The 21,820-nt window shown below is 45.8% G+C and overlaps 9 non-coding genes across 9 annotated transcripts; all 9 read right to left on the reverse strand.

Annotated features, from left to right (window-relative positions):
- Nucleotides 1–1,795: 1,795 nt before the first annotated feature.
- Nucleotides 1,796–1,986, reverse strand: LOC130325163 (U2 spliceosomal RNA). The gene has a single exon (XR_008870026.1). It is a non-coding gene; the product is annotated as a U2 spliceosomal RNA (small nuclear RNA).
- Nucleotides 1,987–4,072: 2,086 nt separating this feature from the next.
- Nucleotides 4,073–4,263, reverse strand: LOC130325175 (U2 spliceosomal RNA). The gene has a single exon (XR_008870036.1). It is a non-coding gene; the product is annotated as a U2 spliceosomal RNA (small nuclear RNA).
- A 2,079-nt stretch (nt 4,264–6,342) lies between these two features.
- On the reverse strand, nt 6,343–6,533 carry LOC130325176 (U2 spliceosomal RNA). Its single transcript, XR_008870037.1, has one exon. It is a non-coding gene; the product is annotated as a U2 spliceosomal RNA (small nuclear RNA).
- A 2,089-nt stretch (nt 6,534–8,622) lies between these two features.
- Nucleotides 8,623–8,813, reverse strand: LOC130325177 (U2 spliceosomal RNA). Its single transcript, XR_008870038.1, has one exon. It is a non-coding gene; the product is annotated as a U2 spliceosomal RNA (small nuclear RNA).
- Nucleotides 8,814–10,896: 2,083 nt separating this feature from the next.
- On the reverse strand, nt 10,897–11,087 carry LOC130325178 (U2 spliceosomal RNA). The gene has a single exon (XR_008870039.1). It is a non-coding gene; the product is annotated as a U2 spliceosomal RNA (small nuclear RNA).
- A 2,082-nt stretch (nt 11,088–13,169) lies between these two features.
- Nucleotides 13,170–13,360, reverse strand: LOC130325164 (U2 spliceosomal RNA). Its single transcript, XR_008870027.1, has one exon. It is a non-coding gene; the product is annotated as a U2 spliceosomal RNA (small nuclear RNA).
- Nucleotides 13,361–15,439: 2,079 nt separating this feature from the next.
- LOC130325165 (U2 spliceosomal RNA) lies at nt 15,440–15,630 on the reverse strand. The gene has a single exon (XR_008870028.1). It is a non-coding gene; the product is annotated as a U2 spliceosomal RNA (small nuclear RNA).
- A 2,081-nt stretch (nt 15,631–17,711) lies between these two features.
- LOC130325166 (U2 spliceosomal RNA) lies at nt 17,712–17,902 on the reverse strand. The gene has a single exon (XR_008870029.1). It is a non-coding gene; the product is annotated as a U2 spliceosomal RNA (small nuclear RNA).
- A 2,097-nt stretch (nt 17,903–19,999) lies between these two features.
- LOC130325167 (U2 spliceosomal RNA) lies at nt 20,000–20,190 on the reverse strand. Its single transcript, XR_008870030.1, has one exon. It is a non-coding gene; the product is annotated as a U2 spliceosomal RNA (small nuclear RNA).
- Nucleotides 20,191–21,820: the final 1,630 nt, after the last annotated feature.

The following is a 21,820-nucleotide window of genomic DNA, read 5'->3' on the forward strand; positions in this document are numbered from 1 at the left end:
ACACACACAAGCACACACCTACCTTTGTTGCCTGCAGATGCCTCCTTGGCTGTCCCCAAACGGTATCAAACCAACACCCACGGGAAGCTGTAAGCATAGAGGACATGCCTGCACCCCATTGGACTTACCTGTGTGGGTTAAATCCGGGTTATTTGACAACCTATGGCGGTGATGGTTCTGCTCAGGCAGAGCAGTGCTGATGCTCCTCATAAAGCTGTCGCTGCTGTGAAGGTTCTAGGTGACATCACAAATCCCTATGGTTACATACACAACAAAGCTGGGTTGTTGTTGTTTACACTCTGCAAGGCCTGTGGAAGTGAGTGACATCATAGCACTGTAGTTCTGAGGGTTCTAGATGGATGCAACAATCTCCTGTTGCTTCTATGAAGGCCATAATAGACGACATCACCAAACAGCTCCATAGTCACATACACAGCAAAGGAGAGATGTTGTTTACACCTAGTGATGTCAGTGGTATTGAGTGACATCACAGCACAGTGCTAAGGCTCCTGGGCCTGGACACAGCAGCGGCTGCAATATCTCAACGGAGAATACGTTTATATATATGTGTGTGTGTGCGCGTATATATATATATATATATATATATATATATATATATATATATATTTCTCCGCCGAAATCACTTTTAAACCCATTTCCACCTTTTTTTCCCTTCTCTTCCTCTTACTTTTTTTTCACGTTTTTTTACGTTTTTCTCCTTTTCGCCTCTTTTCTGGGCGTATTATTCTTCTTTTTCTTCTTTTTTTTCGTCTAATGCATACCCCATCAGTGCAGCAATGCTTATTCAATACCGCCAGCAGATGGAGACACTGGGGGATAATTTTCTAAGGATTTATACTGATTTTTCCTGTCTGAATTTGTCGCACAGAAAGTTGCAGGCCAAATATGTGTGACATTTCTGCGACTTTAGCTTCTAGAGCATTTTTACAACATTATACATAGGTGCTGAATACATAAAAAGCGACTGTTCAGCGACAGACAAGTCGCATCGGCTGAAAGTAGGCCAGAATGTCAGTCCATGTTGGAGCAGGTTTAGATACAGTCTAAAGTATAGATCTCAAAGTCTGTGCACAGAATTTAGCAAGGGCCTCGCACCTTCTGATGCATCAGGTAGGTGCACAATAGCATAGCCTAACCCTCTGTACTTTGGTCTATATTGATGCGGGACATAGACAGCCAGCTGATGACCAATCCATTAGTGCAATGGATGGCTGGAAGCATTTGTCTTTGCCTTTGCAATACCACAGAAGCAATGCATGGTCAATGTACAGCAATGACACACCTGTGTGAACAGCCAGGAGACCCCCCCCCCCCCCCATGTTATGTTACATAGTTACATAGTTAGTACGGTCGAAAAAAGACATATGTCCATCAAGTTCAACCAGGGAATTAAGGGGTAGGGGTGTGGCGCGATATTGGGGAAGGGATGAGATTTTATATTTCTTCATAAGCATTAATCTTATTTTGTCAATTAGGAACATTCAGCACCCACCCGCTATCAAGGCAGCTGCCTATCATGTCATGCCCTACCTGCACAGGTGTGCTGGCTACTCAAATGATCCAATTAAGGAGGCCATTTAGTCAGCAGCAGCAGAAGTCCTGTGCCTGGACGCTCCAACAGCGGCCAGACACAAGCAGAAGCAGCAGAAGCAGCAGCAGCAGCACCACCTTTTGTTTTTTGGCTGCAGCAGCAAGGCCCACAGGGCTGGCTAGCTGGCTAGCCAGCAAGCAGGTAGCAATGAAAGTAGGAATCTTTCTTTTTAACCCTGTAAGGGGGTGGTGCACTGTACCCGAAGATACTGCCATATCGGGTCAATGCATAGGGCGACGGAAGCAAGCTTCGAAATCGGCCCCCGTTCTCAAAAATCCATTTAATATATGGTCCCCAGATAGGGGACGTATCAGATATTAAACTGATAAGAACAGATACTACACTTGATCTTAGCCAAAAGGCCGAGAAGCGATAACCGTGAAAGGGGCGGGCCCAACAAGGTCCCCTTCATGGGCACTATCACTGCTTGCTGTCAGGGAGGCTGCCAGACAATTTTCCATGCACACTCTGGGCTGGGGGGCAGTCAACCACCAGTACACACAGCAGAACCTAAACCCATACCATTATTGCTAAGCAGCAAGACAGGGGCCCATTGCACTCCCACGGGGCCTTTTTAAATGCAATCCATAACCCGGATTTGCCAGGAACCCTTCTTACTCCTCCTACTTGCATGTGACACTGGGCTTAGGATCTGCATAGGAAACACACACACAAGCACACACCTACCTTTGTTGCCTGCAGATGCCTCCTTGGCTGTCCCCAAACGGTATCAAACCAACACCCACGGGAAGCTGTAAGCATAGAGGACATGCCTGCACCCCATTGGACTTACCTGTGTGGGTTAAATCCGGGTTATTTGACAACCTATGGCGGTGATGGTTCTGCTCAGGCAGAGCAGTGCTGATGCTCCTCATAAAGCTGTCGCTGCTGTGAAGGTTCTAGGTGACATCACAAATCCCTATGGTTACATACACAACAAAGCTGGGTTGTTGTTGTTTACACTCTGCAAGGCCTGTGGAAGTGAGTGACATCATAGCACTGTAGTTCTGAGGGTTCTAGATGGATGCAACAATCTCCTGTTGCTTCTATGAAGGCCATAATAGACGACATCACCAAACAGCTCCATAGTCACATACACAGCAAAGGAGAGATGTTGTTTACACCTAGTGATGTCAGTGGTATTGAGTGACATCACAGCACAGTGCTAAGGCTCCTGGGCCTGGACACAGCAGCGGCTGCAATATCTCAACGGAGAATACGTTTATATATATGTGTGTGTGTGCGCGTATATATATATATATATATATATATATATATATATATATATATATTCTCCGCCGAAATCACTTTTAAACCCATTTCCACCTTTTTTTCCCTTCTCTTCCTCTTACTTTTTTTTCACGTTTTTTTACGTTTTTCTCCTTTTCGCCTCTTTTCTGGGCGTATTATTCTTCTTTTTCTTCTTTTTTTTCGTCTAATGCATACCCCATCAGTGCAGCAATGCTTATTCAATACCGCCAGCAGATGGAGACACTGGGGGATAATTTTCTAAGGATTTATACTGATTTTTCCTGTCTGAATTTGTCGCACAGAAAGTTGCAGGCCAAATATGTGTGACATTTCTGCGACTTTAGCTTCTAGAGCATTTTTACAACATTATACATAGGTGCTGAATACATAAAAAGCGACTGTTCAGCGACAGACAAGTCGCATCGGCTGAAAGTAGGCCAGAATGTCAGTCCATGTTGGAGCAGGTTTAGATACAGTCTAAAGTATAGATCTCAAAGTCTGTGCACAGAATTTAGCAAGGGCCTCGCACCTTCTGATGCATCAGGTAGGTGCACAATAGCATAGCCTAACCCTCTGTACTTTGGTCTATATTGATGCGGGACATAGACAGCCAGCTGATGACCAATCCATTAGTGCAATGGATGGCTGGAAGCATTTGTCTTTGCCTTTGCAATACCACAGAAGCAATGCATGGTCAATGTACAGCAATGACACACCTGTGTGAACAGCCAGGAGACCCCCCCCCCCCCCCCATGTTATGTTACATAGTTACATAGTTAGTACGGTCGAAAAAAGACATATGTCCATCAAGTTCAACCAGGGAATTAAGGGGTAGGGGTGTGGCGCGATATTGGGGAAGGGATGAGATTTTATATTTCTTCATAAGCATTAATCTTATTTTGTCAATTAGGAACATTCAGCACCCACCCGCTATCAAGGCAGCTGCCTATCATGTCATGCCCTACCTGCACAGGTGTGCTGGCTACTCAAATGATCCAATTAAGGAGGCCATTTAGTCAGCAGCAGCAGAAGTCCTGTGCCTGGACGCTCCAACAGCGGCCAGACACAAGCAGAAGCAGCAGAAGCAGCAGCAGCAGCACCACCTTTTGTTTTTTGGCTGCAGCAGCAAGGCCCACAGGGCTGGCTAGCTGGCTAGCCAGCAAGCAGGTAGCAATGAAAGTAGGAATCTTTCTTTTTAACCCTGTAAGGGGGTGGTGCACTGTACCCGAAGATACTGCCATATCGGGTCAATGCATAGGGCGACGGAAGCAAGCTTCGAAATCGGCCCCCGTTCTCAAAAATCCATTTAATATATGGTCCCCAGATAGGGGACGTATCAGATATTAAACTGATAAGAACAGATACTACACTTGATCTTAGCCAAAAGGCCGAGAAGCGATAACCGTGAAAGGGGCGGGCCCAACAAGGTCCCCTTCATGGGCACTATCACTGCTTGCTGTCAGGGAGGCTGCCAGACAATTTTCCATGCACACTCTGGGCTGGGGGGCAGTCAACCACCAGTACACACAGCAGAACCTAAACCCATACCATTATTGCTAAGCAGCAAGACAGGGGCCCATTGCACTCCCACGGGGCCTTTTTAAATGCAATCCATAACCCGGATTTGCCAGGAACCCTTCTTACTCCTCCTACTTGCATGTGACACTGGGCTTAGGATCTGCATAGGAAACACACACACAAGCACACACCTACCTTTGTTGCCTGCAGATGCCTCCTTGGCTGTCCCCAAACGGTATCAAACCAACACCCACGGGAAGCTGTAAGCATAGAGGACATGCCTGCACCCCATTGGACTTACCTGTGTGGGTTAAATCCGGGTTATTTGACAACCTATGGCGGTGATGGTTCTGCTCAGGCAGAGCAGTGCTGATGCTCCTCATAAAGCTGTCGCTGCTGTGAAGGTTCTAGGTGACATCACAAATCCCTATGGTTACATACACAACAAAGCTGGGTTGTTGTTGTTTACACTCTGCAAGGCCTGTGGAAGTGAGTGACATCATAGCACTGTAGTTCTGAGGGTTCTAGATGGATGCAACAATCTCCTGTTGCTTCTATGAAGGCCATAATAGACGACATCACCAAACAGCTCCATAGTCACATACACAGCAAAGGAGAGATGTTGTTTACACCTAGTGATGTCAGTGGTATTGAGTGACATCACAGCACAGTGCTAAGGCTCCTGGGCCTGGACACAGCAGCGGCTGCAATATCTCAACGGAGAATACGTTTATATATATGTGTGTGTGTGCGCGTATATATATATATATATATATATATATATATATATATATATATATTCTCCGCCGAAATCACTTTTAAACCCATTTCCACCTTTTTTTCCCTTCTCTTCCTCTTACTTTTTTTTCACGTTTTTTTACGTTTTTCTCCTTTTCGCCTCTTTTCTGGGCGTATTATTCTTCTTTTTCTTCTTTTTTTTCGTCTAATGCATACCCCATCAGTGCAGCAATGCTTATTCAATACCGCCAGCAGATGGAGACACTGGGGGATAATTTTCTAAGGATTTATACTGATTTTTCCTGTCTGAATTTGTCGCACAGAAAGTTGCAGGCCAAATATGTGTGACATTTCTGCGACTTTAGCTTCTAGAGCATTTTTACAACATTATACATAGGTGCTGAATACATAAAAAGCGACTGTTCAGCGACAGACAAGTCGCATCGGCTGAAAGTAGGCCAGAATGTCAGTCCATGTTGGAGCAGGTTTAGATACAGTCTAAAGTATAGATCTCAAAGTCTGTGCACAGAATTTAGCAAGGGCCTCGCACCTTCTGATGCATCAGGTAGGTGCACAATAGCATAGCCTAACCCTCTGTACTTTGGTCTATATTGATGCGGGACATAGACAGCCAGCTGATGACCAATCCATTAGTGCAATGGATGGCTGGAAGCATTTGTCTTTGCCTTTGCAATACCACAGAAGCAATGCATGGTCAATGTACAGCAATGACACACCTGTGTGAACAGCCAGGAGACCCCCCCCCATGTTATGTTACATAGTTACATAGTTAGTACGGTCGAAAAAAGACATATGTCCATCAAGTTCAACCAGGGAATTAAGGGGTAGGGGTGTGGCGCGATATTGGGGAAGGGATGAGATTTTATATTTCTTCATAAGCATTAATCTTATTTTGTCAATTAGGAACATTCAGCACCCACCCGCTATCAAGGCAGCTGCCTATCATGTCATGCCCTACCTGCACAGGTGTGCTGGCTACTCAAATGATCCAATTAAGGAGGCCATTTAGTCAGCAGCAGCAGAAGTCCTGTGCCTGGACGCTCCAACAGCGGCCAGACACAAGCAGAAGCAGCAGAAGCAGCAGCAGCAGCACCACCTTTTGTTTTTTGGCTGCAGCAGCAAGGCCCACAGGGCTGGCTAGCTGGCTAGCCAGCAAGCAGGTAGCAATGAAAGTAGGAATCTTTCTTTTTAACCCTGTAAGGGGGTGGTGCACTGTACCCGAAGATACTGCCATATCGGGTCAATGCATAGGGCGACGGAAGCAAGCTTCGAAATCGGCCCCCGTTCTCAAAAATCCATTTAATATATGGTCCCCAGATAGGGGACGTATCAGATATTAAACTGATAAGAACAGATACTACACTTGATCTTAGCCAAAAGGCCGAGAAGCGATAACCGTGAAAGGGGCGGGCCCAACAAGGTCCCCTTCATGGGCACTATCACTGCTTGCTGTCAGGGAGGCTGCCAGACAATTTTCCATGCACACTCTGGGCTGGGGGGCAGTCAACCACCAGTACACACAGCAGAACCTAAACCCATACCATTATTGCTAAGCAGCAAGACAGGGGCCCATTGCACTCCCATGGGGCCTTTTTAAATGCAATCCATAACCCGGATTTGCCAGGAACCCTTCTTACTCCTCCTACTTGCATGTGACACTGGGCTTAGGATCTGCATAGGAAACACACACACAAGCACACACCTACCTTTGTTGCCTGCAGATGCCTCCTTGGCTGTCCCCAAACGGTATCAAACCAACACCCACGGGAAGCTGTAAGCATAGAGGACATGCCTGCACCCCATTGGACTTACCTGTGTGGGTTAAATCCGGGTTATTTGACAACCTATGGCGGTGATGGTTCTGCTCAGGCAGAGCAGTGCTGATGCTCCTCATAAAGCTGTCGCTGCTGTGAAGGTTCTAGGTGACATCACAAATCCCTATGGTTACATACACAACAAAGCTGGGTTGTTGTTGTTTACACTCTGCAAGGCCTGTGGAAGTGAGTGACATCATAGCACTGTAGTTCTGAGGGTTCTAGATGGATGCAACAATCTCCTGTTGCTTCTATGAAGGCCATAATAGACGACATCACCAAACAGCTCCATAGTCACATACACAGCAAAGGAGAGATGTTGTTTACACCTAGTGATGTCAGTGGTATTGAGTGACATCACAGCACAGTGCTAAGGCTCCTGGGCCTGGACACAGCAGCGGCTGCAATATCTCAACGGAGAATACGTTTATATATATGTGTGTGTGTGCGCGTATATATATATATATATATATATATATATATATATATATATATTCTCCGCCGAAATCACTTTTAAACCCATTTCCACCTTTTTTTCCCTTCTCTTCCTCTTACTTTTTTTTCACGTTTTTTTACGTTTTTCTCCTTTTCGCCTCTTTTCTGGGCGTATTATTCTTCTTTTTCTTCTTTTTTTTCGTCTAATGCATACCCCATCAGTGCAGCAATGCTTATTCAATACCGCCAGCAGATGGAGACACTGGGGGATAATTTTCTAAGGATTTATACTGATTTTTCCTGTCTGAATTTGTCGCACAGAAAGTTGCAGGCCAAATATGTGTGACATTTCTGCGACTTTAGCTTCTAGAGCATTTTTACAACATTATACATAGGTGCTGAATACATAAAAAGCGACTGTTCAGCGACAGACAAGTCGCATCGGCTGAAAGTAGGCCAGAATGTCAGTCCATGTTGGAGCAGGTTTAGATACAGTCTAAAGTATAGATCTCAAAGTCTGTGCACAGAATTTAGCAAGGGCCTCGCACCTTCTGATGCATCAGGTAGGTGCACAATAGCATAGCCTAACCCTCTGTACTTTGGTCTATATTGATGCGGGACATAGACAGCCAGCTGATGACCAATCCATTAGTGCAATGGATGGCTGGAAGCATTTGTCTTTGCCTTTGCAATACCACAGAAGCAATGCATGGTCAATGTACAGCAATGACACACCTGTGTGAACAGCCAGGAGACCCCCCCCCCCCATGTTATGTTACATAGTTACATAGTTAGTACGGTCGAAAAAAGACATATGTCCATCAAGTTCAACCAGGGAATTAAGGGGTAGGGGTGTGGCGCGATATTGGGGAAGGGATGAGATTTTATATTTCTTCATAAGCATTAATCTTATTTTGTCAATTAGGAACATTCAGCACCCACCCGCTATCAAGGCAGCTGCCTATCATGTCATGCCCTACCTGCACAGGTGTGCTGGCTACTCAAATGATCCAATTAAGGAGGCCATTTAGTCAGCAGCAGCAGAAGTCCTGTGCCTGGACGCTCCAACAGCGGCCAGACACAAGCAGAAGCAGCAGAAGCAGCAGCAGCAGCAGCAGCAGCACCACCTTTTGTTTTTTGGCTGCAGCAGCAAGGCCCACAGGGCTGGCTAGCTGGCTAGCCAGCAAGCAGGTAGCAATGAAAGTAGGAATCTTTCTTTTTAACCCTGTAAGGGGGTGGTGCACTGTACCCGAAGATACTGCCATATCGGGTCAATGCATAGGGCGACGGAAGCAAGCTTCGAAATCGGCCCCCGTTCTCAAAAATCCATTTAATATATGGTCCCCAGATAGGGGACGTATCAGATATTAAACTGATAAGAACAGATACTACACTTGATCTTAGCCAAAAGGCCGAGAAGCGATAACCGTGAAAGGGGCGGGCCCAACAAGGTCCCCTTCATGGGCACTATCACTGCTTGCTGTCAGGGAGGCTGCCAGACAATTTTCCATGCACACTCTGGGCTGGGGGGCAGTCAACCACCAGTACACACAGCAGAACCTAAACCCATACCATTATTGCTAAGCAGCAAGACAGGGGCCCATTGCACTCCCACGGGGCCTTTTTAAATGCAATCCATAACCCGGATTTGCCAGGAACCCTTCTTACTCCTCCTACTTGCATGTGACACTGGGCTTAGGATCTGCATAGGAAACACACACACAAGCACACACCTACCTTTGTTGCCTGCAGATGCCTCCTTGGCTGTCCCCAAACGGTATCAAACCAACACCCACGGGAAGCTGTAAGCATAGAGGACATGCCTGCACCCCATTGGACTTACCTGTGTGGGTTAAATCCGGGTTATTTGACAACCTATGGCGGTGATGGTTCTGCTCAGGCAGAGCAGTGCTGATGCTCCTCATAAAGCTGTCGCTGCTGTGAAGGTTCTAGGTGACATCACAAATCCCTATGGTTACATACACAACAAAGCTGGGTTGTTGTTGTTTACACTCTGCAAGGCCTGTGGAAGTGAGTGACATCATAGCACTGTAGTTCTGAGGGTTCTAGATGGATGCAACAATCTCCTGTTGCTTCTATGAAGGCCATAATAGACGACATCACCAAACAGCTCCATAGTCACATACACAGCAAAGGAGAGATGTTGTTTACACCTAGTGATGTCAGTGGTATTGAGTGACATCACAGCACAGTGCTAAGGCTCCTGGGCCTGGACACAGCAGCGGCTGCAATATCTCAACGGAGAATACGTTTATATATATGTGTGTGTGTGCGCGTATATATATATATATATATATATATATATATATATATATATATATATCTCCGCCGAAATCACTTTTAAACCCATTTCCACCTTTTTTTCCCTTCTCTTCCTCTTACTTTTTTTTCACGTTTTTTTACGTTTTTCTCCTTTTCGCCTCTTTTCTGGGCGTATTATTCTTCTTTTTCTTCTTTTTTTTCGTCTAATGCATACCCCATCAGTGCAGCAATGCTTATTCAATACCGCCAGCAGATGGAGACACTGGGGGATAATTTTCTAAGGATTTATACTGATTTTTCCTGTCTGAATTTGTCGCACAGAAAGTTGCAGGCCAAATATGTGTGACATTTCTGCGACTTTAGCTTCTAGAGCATTTTTACAACATTATACATAGGTGCTGAATACATAAAAAGCGACTGTTCAGCGACAGACAAGTCGCATCGGCTGAAAGTAGGCCAGAATGTCAGTCCATGTTGGAGCAGGTTTAGATACAGTCTAAAGTATAGATCTCAAAGTCTGTGCACAGAATTTAGCAAGGGCCTCGCACCTTCTGATGCATCAGGTAGGTGCACAATAGCATAGCCTAACCCTCTGTACTTTGGTCTATATTGATGCGGGACATAGACAGCCAGCTGATGACCAATCCATTAGTGCAATGGATGGCTGGAAGCATTTGTCTTTGCCTTTGCAATACCACAGAAGCAATGCATGGTCAATGTACAGCAATGACACACCTGTGTGAACAGCCAGGAGACCCCCCCCCCCCATGTTATGTTACATAGTTACATAGTTAGTACGGTCGAAAAAAGACATATGTCCATCAAGTTCAACCAGGGAATTAAGGGGTAGGGGTGTGGCGCGATATTGGGGAAGGGATGAGATTTTATATTTCTTCATAAGCATTAATCTTATTTTGTCAATTAGGAACATTCAGCACCCACCCGCTATCAAGGCAGCTGCCTATCATGTCATGCCCTACCTGCACAGGTGTGCTGGCTACTCAAATGATCCAATTAAGGAGGCCATTTAGTCAGCAGCAGCAGAAGTCCTGTGCCTGGACGCTCCAACAGCGGCCAGACACAAGCAGAAGCAGCAGAAGCAGCAGCAGCAGCACCACCTTTTGTTTTTTGGCTGCAGCAGCAAGGCCCACAGGGCTGGCTAGCTGGCTAGCCAGCAAGCAGGTAGCAATGAAAGTAGGAATCTTTCTTTTTAACCCTGTAAGGGGGTGGTGCACTGTACCCGAAGATACTGCCATATCGGGTCAATGCATAGGGCGACGGAAGCAAGCTTCGAAATCGGCCCCCGTTCTCAAAAATCCATTTAATATATGGTCCCCAGATAGGGGACGTATCAGATATTAAACTGATAAGAACAGATACTACACTTGATCTTAGCCAAAAGGCCGAGAAGCGATAACCGTGAAAGGGGCGGGCCCAACAAGGTCCCCTTCATGGGCACTATCACTGCTTGCTGTCAGGGAGGCTGCCAGACAATTTTCCATGCACACTCTGGGCTGGGGGGCAGTCAACCACCAGTACACACAGCAGAACCTAAACCCATACCATTATTGCTAAGCAGCAAGACAGGGGCCCATTGCACTCCCACGGGGCCTTTTTAAATGCAATCCATAACCCGGATTTGCCAGGAACCCTTCTTACTCCTCCTACTTGCATGTGACACTGGGCTTAGGATCTGCATAGGAAACACACACACAAGCACACACCTACCTTTGTTGCCTGCAGATGCCTCCTTGGCTGTCCCCAAACGGTATCAAACCAACACCCACGGGAAGCTGTAAGCATAGAGGACATGCCTGCACCCCATTGGACTTACCTGTGTGGGTTAAATCCGGGTTATTTGACAACCTATGGCGGTGATGGTTCTGCTCAGGCAGAGCAGTGCTGATGCTCCTCATAAAGCTGTCGCTGCTGTGAAGGTTCTAGGTGACATCACAAATCCCTATGGTTACATACACAACAAAGCTGGGTTGTTGTTGTTTACACTCTGCAAGGCCTGTGGAAGTGAGTGACATCATAGCACTGTAGTTCTGAGGGTTCTAGATGGATGCAACAATCTCCTGTTGCTTCTATGAAGGCCATAATAGACGACATCACCAAACAGCTCCATAGTCACATACACAGCAAAGGAGAGATGTTGTTTACACCTAGTGATGTCAGTGGTATTGAGTGACATCACAGCACAGTGCTAAGGCTCCTGGGCCTGGACACAGCAGCGGCTGCAATATCTCAACGGAGAATACGTTTATATATATGTGTGTGTGTGCGCGTATATATATATATATATATATATATATATATATATATATATATATTTCTCCGCCGAAATCACTTTTAAACCCATTTCCACCTTTTTTTCCCTTCTCTTCCTCTTACTTTTTTTTCACGTTTTTTTACGTTTTTCTCCTTTTCGCCTCTTTTCTGGGCGTATTATTCTTCTTTTTCTTCTTTTTTTTCGTCTAATGCATACCCCATCAGTGCAGCAATGCTTATTCAATACCGCCAGCAGATGGAGACACTGGGGGATAATTTTCTAAGGATTTATACTGATTTTTCCTGTCTGAATTTGTCGCACAGAAAGTTGCAGGCCAAATATGTGTGACATTTCTGCGACTTTAGCTTCTAGAGCATTTTTACAACATTATACATAGGTGCTGAATACATAAAAAGCGACTGTTCAGCGACAGACAAGTCGCATCGGCTGAAAGTAGGCCAGAATGTCAGTCCATGTTGGAGCAGGTTTAGATACAGTCTAAAGTATAGATCTCAAAGTCTGTGCACAGAATTTAGCAAGGGCCTCGCACCTTCTGATGCATCAGGTAGGTGCACAATAGCATAGCCTAACCCTCTGTACTTTGGTCTATATTGATGCGGGACATAGACAGCCAGCTGATGACCAATCCATTAGTGCAATGGATGGCTGGAAGCATTTGTCTTTGCCTTTGCAATACCACAGAAGCAATGCATGGTCAATGTACAGCAATGACACACCTGTGTGAACAGCCAGGAGACCCCCCCCCCCATGTTATGTTACATAGTTACATAGTTAGTACGGTCGAAAAAAGACATATGTCCATCAAGTTCAACCAGGGAATTAAGGGGTAGGGGTGTGGCGCGATATTGGGGAAGGGATGAGATTTTATATTTCTTCATAAGCATTAATCTTATTTTGTCAATTAGGAACATTCAGCACCCACCCGCTATCAAGGCAGCTGCCTATCATGTCATGCCCTACCTGCACAGGTGTGCTGGCTACTCAAATGATCCAATTAAGGAGGCCATTTAGTCAGCAGCAGCAGAAGTCCTGTGCCTGGACGCTCCAACAGCGGCCAGACACAAGCAGAAGCAGCAGAAGCAGCAGCAGCAGCACCACCTTTTGTTTTTTGGCTGCAGCAGCAAGGCCCACAGGGCTGGCTAGCTGGCTAGCCAGCAAGCAGGTAGCAATGAAAGTAGGAATCTTTCTTTTTAACCCTGTAAGGGGGTGGTGCACTGTACCCGAAGATACTGCCATATCGGGTCAATGCATAGGGCGACGGAAGCAAGCTTCGAAATCGGCCCCCGTTCTCAAAAATCCATTTAATATATGGTCCCCAGATAGGGGACGTATCAGATATTAAACTGATAAGAACAGATACTACACTTGATCTTAGCCAAAAGGCCGAGAAGCGATAACCGTGAAAGGGGCGGGCCCAACAAGGTCCCCTTCATGGGCACTATCACTGCTTGCTGTCAGGGAGGCTGCCAGACAATTTTCCATGCACACTCTGGGCTGGGGGGCAGTCAACCACCAGTACACACAGCAGAACCTAAACCCATACCATTATTGCTAAGCAGCAAGACAGGGGCCCATTGCACTCCCACGGGGCCTTTTTAAATGCAATCCATAACCCGGATTTGCCAGGAACCCTTCTTACTCCTCCTTACTTGCATGTGACACTGGGCTTAGGATCTGCATAGGAAACACACACACAAGCACACACCTACCTTTGTTGCCTGCAGATGCCTCCTTGGCTGTCCCCAAACGGTATCAAACCAACACCCACGGGAAGCTGTAAGCATAGAGGACATGCCTGCACCCCATTGGACTTACCTGTGTGGGTTAAATCCGGGTTATTTGACAACCTATGGCGGTGATGGTTCTGCTCAGGCAGAGCAGTGCTGATGCTCCTCATAAAGCTGTCGCTGCTGTGAAGGTTCTAGGTGACATCACAAATCCCTATGGTTACATACACAACAAAGCTGGGTTGTTGTTGTTTACACTCTGCAAGGCCTGTGGAAGTGAGTGACATCATAGCACTGTAGTTCTGAGGGTTCTAGATGGATGCAACAATCTCCTGTTGCTTCTATGAAGGCCATAATAGACGACATCACCAAACAGCTCCATAGTCACATACACAGCAAAGGAGAGATGTTGTTTACACCTAGTGATGTCAGTGGTATTGAGTGACATCACAGCACAGTGCTAAGGCTCCTGGGCCTGGACACAGCAGCGGCTGCAATATCTCAACGGAGAATACGTTTATATATATGTGTGTGTGTGCGCGTATATATATATATATATATATATATATATATATATATATATATTTCTCCGCCGAAATCACTTTTAAACCCATTTCCACCTTTTTTTCCCTTCTCTTCCTCTTACTTTTTTTTCACGTTTTTTTACGTTTTTCTCCTTTTCGCCTCTTTTCTGGGCGTATTATTCTTCTTTTTCTTCTTTTTTTTCGTCTAATGCATACCCCATCAGTGCAGCAATGCTTATTCAATACCGCCAGCAGATGGAGACACTGGGGGATAATTTTCTAAGGATTTATACTGATTTTTCCTGTCTGAATTTGTCGCACAGAAAGTTGCAGGCCAAATATGTGTGACATTTCTGCGACTTTAGCTTCTAGAGCATTTTTACAACATTATACATAGGTGCTGAATACATAAAAAGCGACTGTTCAGCGACAGACAAGTCGCATCGGCTGAAAGTAGGCCAGAATGTCAGTCCATGTTGGAGCAGGTTTAGATACAGTCTAAAGTATAGATCTCAAAGTCTGTGCACAGAATTTAGCAAGGGCCTCGCACCTTCTGATGCATCAGGTAGGTGCACAATAGCATAGCCTAACCCTCTGTACTTTGGTCTATATTGATGCGGGACATAGACAGCCAGCTGATGACCAATCCATTAGTGCAATGGATGGCTGGAAGCATTTGTCTTTGCCTTTGCAATACCACAGAAGCAATGCATGGTCAATGTACAGCAATGACACACCTGTGTGAACAGCCAGGAGACCCCCCCCCATGTTATGTTACATAGTTACATAGTTAGTACGGTCGAAAAAAGACATATGTCCATCAAGTTCAACCAGGGAATTAAGGGGTAGGGGTGTGGCGCGATATTGGGGAAGGGATGAGATTTTATATTTCTTCATAAGCATTAATCTTATTTTGTCAATTAGGAACATTCAGCACCCACCCGCTATCAAGGCAGCTGCCTATCATGTCATGCCCTACCTGCACAGGTGTGCTGGCTACTCAAATGATCCAATTAAGGAGGCCATTTAGTCAGCAGCAGCAGAAGTCCTGTGCCTGGACGCTCCAACAGCGGCCAGACACAAGCAGAAGCAGCAGAAGCAGCAGCAGCAGCACCACCTTTTGTTTTTTGGCTGCAGCAGCAAGGCCCACAGGGCTGGCTAGCTGGCTAGCCAGCAAGCAGGTAGCAATGAAAGTAGGAATCTTTCTTTTTAACCCTGTAAGGGGGTGGTGCACTGTACCCGAAGATACTGCCATATCGGGTCAATGCATAGGGCGACGGAAGCAAGCTTCGAAATCGGCCCCCGTTCTCAAAAATCCATTTAATATATGGTCCCCAGATAGGGGACGTATCAGATATTAAACTGATAAGAACAGATACTACACTTGATCTTAGCCAAAAGGCCGAGAAGCGATAACCGTGAAAGGGGCTGGCCCAACAAGGTCCCCTTCATGGGCACTATCACTGCTTGCTGTCAGGGAGGCTGCCAGACAATTTTCCATGCACACTCTGGGCTGGGGGGCAGTCAACCACCAGTACACACAGCAGAACCTAAACCCATACCATTATTGCTAAGCAGCAAGACAGGGGCCCATTGCACTCCCACGGGGCCTTTTTAAATGCAATCCATAACCCGGATTTGCCAGGAACCCTTCTTACTCCTCCTACTTGCATGTGACACTGGGCTTAGGATCTGCATAGGAAACACACACACAAGCACACACCTACCTTTGTTGCCTGCAGATGCCTCCTTGGCTGTCCCCAAACGGTATCAAACCAACACCCACGGGAAGCTGTAAGCATAGAGGACATGCCTGCACCCCATTGGACTTACCTGTGTGGGTTAAATCCGGGTTATTTGACAACCTATGGCGGTGATGGTTCTGCTCAGGCAGAGCAGTGCTGATGCTCCTCATAAAGCTGTCGCTGCTGTGAAGGTTCTAGGTGACATCACAAATCCCTATGGTTACATACACAACAAAGCTGGGTTGTTGTTGTTTACACTCTGCAAGGCCTGTGGAAGTGAGTGACATCATAGCACTGTAGTTCTGAGGGTTCTAGATGGATGCAACAATCTCCTGTTGCTTCTATGAAGGCCATAATAGACGACATCACCAAACAGCTCCATAGTCACATACACAGCAAAGGAGAGATGTTGTTTACACCTAGTGATGTCAGTGGTATTGAGTGACATCACAGCACAGTGCTAAGGCTCCTGGGCCTGGACACAGCAGCGGCTGCAATATCTCAACGGAGAATACGTTTATATATATGTGTGTGTGTGCGCGTATATATATATATATATATATATATATATATATATATATATTTCTCCGCCGAAATCACTTTTAAACCCATTTCCACCTTTTTTTCCCTTCTCTTCCTCTTACTTTTTTTTCACGTTTTTTTACGTTTTTCTCCTTTTCGCCTCTTTTCTGGGCGTATTATTCTTCTTTTTCTTCTTTTTTTTCGTCTAATGCATACCCCATCAGTGCAGCAATGCTTATTCAATACCGCCAGCAGATGGAGACACTGGGGGATAATTTTCTAAGGATTTATACTGATTTTTCCTGTCTGAATTTGTCGCACAGAAAGTTGCAGGCCAAATATGTGTGACATTTCTGCGACTTTAGCTTCTAGAGCATTTTTACAACATTATACATAGGTGCTGAATACATAAAAAGCGACTGTTCAGCGACAGACAAGTCGCATCGGCTGAAAGTAGGCCAGAATGTCAGTCCATGTTGGAGCAGGTTTAGATACAGTCTAAAGTATAGATCTCAAAGTCTGTGCACAGAATTTAGCAAGGGCCTCGCACCTTCTGATGCATCAGGTAGGTGCACAATAGCATAGCCTAACCCTCTGTACTTTGGTCTATATTGATGCGGGACATAGACAGCCAGCTGATGACCAATCCATTAGTGCAATGGATGGCTGGAAGCATTTGTCTTTGCCTTTGCAATACCACAGAAGCAATGCATGGTCAATGTACAGCAATGACACACCTGTGTGAACAGCCAGGAGACCCCCCCCCCCCCCATGTTATGTTACATAGTTACATAGTTAGTACGGTCGAAAAAAGACATATGTCCATCAAGTTCAACCAGGGAATTAAGGGGTAGGGGTGTGGCGCGATATTGGGGAAGGGATGAGATTTTATATTTCTTCATAAGCATTAATCTTATTTTGTCAATTAGGAACATTCAGCACCCACCCGCTATCAAGGCAGCTGCCTATCATGTCATGCCCTACCTGCACAGGTGTGCTGGCTACTCAAATGATCCAATTAAGGAGGCCATTTAGTCAGCAGCAGCAGAAGTCCTGTGCCTGGACGCTCCAACAGCGGCCAGACACAAGCAGAAGCAGCAGAAGCAGCAGCAGCAGCACCACCTTTTGTTTTTTGGCTGTAGCAGCAAGGCCCACAGGGCTGGCTAGCTGGCTAGCCAGCAAGCAGGTAGCAATGAAAGTAGGAATCTTTCTTTTTAACCCTGTAAGGGGGTGGTGCACTGTACCCGAAGATACTGCCATATCGGGTCAATGCATAGGGCGACGGAAGCAAGCTTCGAAATCGGCCCCCGTTCTCAAAAATCCATTTAATATATGGTCCCCAGATAGGGGACGTATCAGATATTAAACTGATAAGAACAGATACTACACTTGATCTTAGCCAAAAGGCCGAGAAGCGATAACCGTGAAAGGGGCGGGCCCAACAAGGTCCCCTTCATGGGCACTATCACTGCTTGCTGTCAGGGAGGCTGCCAGACAATTTTCCATGCACACTCTGGGCTGGGGGGCAGTCAACCACCAGTACACACAGCAGAACCTAAACCCATACCATTATTGCTAAGCAGCAAGACAGGGGCCCATTGCACTCCCACGGGGCCTTTTTAAATGCAATCCATAACCCGGATTTGCCAGGAACCCTTCTTACTCCTCCTACTTGCATGTGACACTGGGCTTAGGATCTGCATAGGAAACACACACACAAGCACACACCTACCTTTGTTGCCTGCAGATGCCTCCTTGGCTGTCCCCAAACGGTATCAAACCAACACCCACGGGAAGCTGTAAGCATAGAGGACATGCCTGCACCCCATTGGACTTACCTGTGTGGGTTAAATCCGGGTTATTTGACAACCTATGGCGGTGATGGTTCTGCTCAGGCAGAGCAGTGCTGATGCTCCTCATAAAGCTGTCGCTGCTGTGAAGGTTCTAGGTGACATCACAAATCCCTATGGTTACATACACAACAAAGCTGGGTTGTTGTTGTTTACACTCTGCAAGGCCTGTGGAAGTGAGTGACATCATAGCACTGTAGTTCTGAGGGTTCTAGATGGATGCAACAATCTCCTGTTGCTTCTATGAAGGCCATAATAGACGACATCACCAAACAGCTCCATAGTCACATACACAGCAAAGGAGAGATGTTGTTTACACCTAGTGATGTCAGTGGTATTGAGTGACATCACAGCACAGTGCTAAGGCTCCTGGGCCTGGACACAGCAGCGGCTGCAATATCTCAACGGAGAATACGTTTATATATATGTGTGTGTGTGCGCGTATATATATATATATATATATATATATATATATATATATATATATATATTTCTCCGCCGAAATCACTTTTAAACCCATTTCCACCTTTTTTTCCCTTCTCTTCCTCTTACTTTTTTTTCACGTTTTTTTACGTTTTTCTCCTTTTCGCCTCTTTTCTGGGCGTATTATTCTTCTTTTTCTTCTTTTTTTTCGTCTAATGCATACCCCATCAGTGCAGCAATGCTTATTCAATACCGCCAGCAGATGGAGACACTGGGGGATAATTTTCTAAGGATTTATACTGATTTTTCCTGTCTGAATTTGTCGCACAGAAAGTTGCAGGCCAAATATGTGTGACATTTCTGCGACTTTAGCTTCTAGAGCATTTTTACAACATTATACATAGGTGCTGAATACATAAAAAGCGACTGTTCAGCGACAGACAAGTCGCATCGGCTGAAAGTAGGCCAGAATGTCAGTCCATGTTGGAGCAGGTTTAGATACAGTCTAAAGTATAGATCTCAAAGTCTGTGCACAGAATTTAGCAAGGGCCTCGCACCTTCTGATGCATCAGGTAGGTGCACAATAGCATAGCCTAACCCTCTGTACTTTGGTCTATATTGATGCGGGACATAGACAGCCAGCTGATGACCAATCCATTAGTGCAATGGATGGCTGGAAGCATTTGTCTTTGCCTTTGCAATACCACAGAAGCAATGCATGGTCAATGTACAGCAATGACACACCTGTGTGAACAGCCAGGAGACCCCCCCCCCCCCATGTTATGTTACATAGTTACATAGTTAGTACGGTCGAAAAAAGACATATGTCCATCAAGTTCAACCAGGGAATTAAGGGGTAGGGGTGTGGCGCGATATTGGGGAAGGGATGAGATTTTATATTTCTTCATAAGCATTAATCTTATTTTGTCAATTAGGAACATTCAGCACCCACCCGCTATCAAGGCAGCTGCCTATCATGTCATGCCCTACCTGCACAGGTGTGCTGGCTACTCAAATGATCCAATTAAGGAGGCCATTTAGTCAGCAGCAGCAGAAGTCCTGTGCCTGGACGCTCCAACAGCGGCCAGACACAAGCAGAAGCAGCAGAAGCAGCAGCAGCAGCAGCAGCAGCACCACCTTTTGTTTTTTGGCTGCAGCAGCAAGGCCCACAGGGCTGGCTAGCTGGCTAGCCAGCAAGCAGGTAGCAATGAAAGTAGGAATCTTTCTTTTTAACCCTGTAAGGGGGTGGTGCACTGTACCCGAAGATACTGCCATATCGGGTCAATGCATAGGGCGACGGAAGCAAGCTTCGAAATCGGCCCCCGTTCTCAAAAATCCATTTAATATATGGTCCCCAGATAGGGGACGTATCAGATATTAAACTGATAAGAACAGATACTACACTTGATCTTAGCCAAAAGGCCGAGAAGCGATAACCGTGAAAGGGGCGGGCCCAACAAGGTCCCCTTCATGGGCACTATCACTGCTTGCTGTCAGGGAGGCTGCCAGACAATTTTCCATGCACACTCTGGGCTGGGGGGCAGTCAACCACCAGTACACACAGCAGAACCTAAACCCATACCATTATTGCTAAGCAGCAAGACAGGGGCCCATTGCACTCCCACGGGGCCTTTTTAAATGCAATCCATAACCCGGATTTGCCAGGAACCCTTCTTACTCCTCCTACTTGCATGTGACACTGGGCTTAGGATCTGCATAGGAAACACACACACAAGCACACACCTACCTTTGTTGCCTGCAGATGCCTCCTTGGCTGTCCCCAAACGGTATCAAACCAACACCCACGGGAAGCTGTAAGCATAGAGGACATGCCTGCACCCCATTGGACTTACCTGTGTGGGTTAAATCCGGGTTATTTGACAACCTATGGCGGTGATGGTTCTGCTCAGGCAGAGCAGTGCTGATGCTCCTCATAAAGCTGTCGCTGCTGTGAAGGTTCTAGGTGACATCACAAATCCCTATGGTTACATACACAACAAAGCTGGGTTGTTGTTGTTTACACTCTGCAAGGCCTGTGGAAGTGAGTGACATCATAGCACTGTAGTTCTGAGGGTTCTAGATGGATGCAACAATCTCCTGTTGCTTCTATGAAGGCCATAATAGACGACATCACCAAACAGCTCCATAGTCACATACACAGCAAAGGAGAGATGTTGTTTACACCTAGTGATGTCAGTGGTATTGAGTGACATCACAGCACAGTGCTAAGGCTCCTGGGCCTGGACACAGCAGCGGCTGCAATATCTCAACGGAGAATACGTTTATATATATGTGTGTGTGTGCGCGTATATATATATATATATATATATATATATATATATATATATATATATTTCTCCGCCGAAATCACTTTTAAACCCATTTCCACCTTTTTTTCCCTTCTCTTCCTCTTACTTTTTTTTCACGTTTTTTTACGTTTTTCTCCTTTTCGCCTCTTTTCTGGGCGTATTATTCTTCTTTTTCTTCTTTTTTTTCGTCTAATGCATACCCCATCAGTGCAGCAATGCTTATTCAATACCGCCAGCAGATGGAGACACTGGGGGATAATTTTCTAAGGATTTATACTGATTTTTCCTGTCTGAATTTGTCGCACAGAAAGTTGCAGGCCAAATATGTGTGACATTTCTGCGACTTTAGCTTCTAGAGCATTTTTACAACATTATACATAGGTGCTGAATACATAAAAAGCGACTGTTCAGCGACAGACAAGTCGCATCGGCTGAAAGTAGGCCAGAATGTCAGTCCATGTTGGAGCAGGTTTAGATACAGTCTAAAGTATAGATCTCAAAGTCTGTGCACAGAATTTAGCAAGGGCCTCGCACCTTCTGATGCATCAGGTAGGTGCACAATAGCATAGCCTAACCCTCTGTACTTTGGTCTATATTGATGCGGGACATAGACAGCCAGCTGATGACCAATCCATTAGTGCAATGGATGGCTGGAAGCATTTGTCTTTGCCTTTGCAATACCACAGAAGCAATGCATGGTCAATGTACAGCAATGACACACCTGTGTGAACAGCCAGGAGACCCCCCCCCCCATG

This window comes from Hyla sarda, unplaced genomic scaffold, assembly GCF_029499605.1.
Source record: "Hyla sarda isolate aHylSar1 unplaced genomic scaffold, aHylSar1.hap1 scaffold_2701, whole genome shotgun sequence".
Lineage (NCBI taxonomy): Eukaryota > Metazoa > Chordata > Amphibia > Anura > Hylidae > Hyla > Hyla sarda.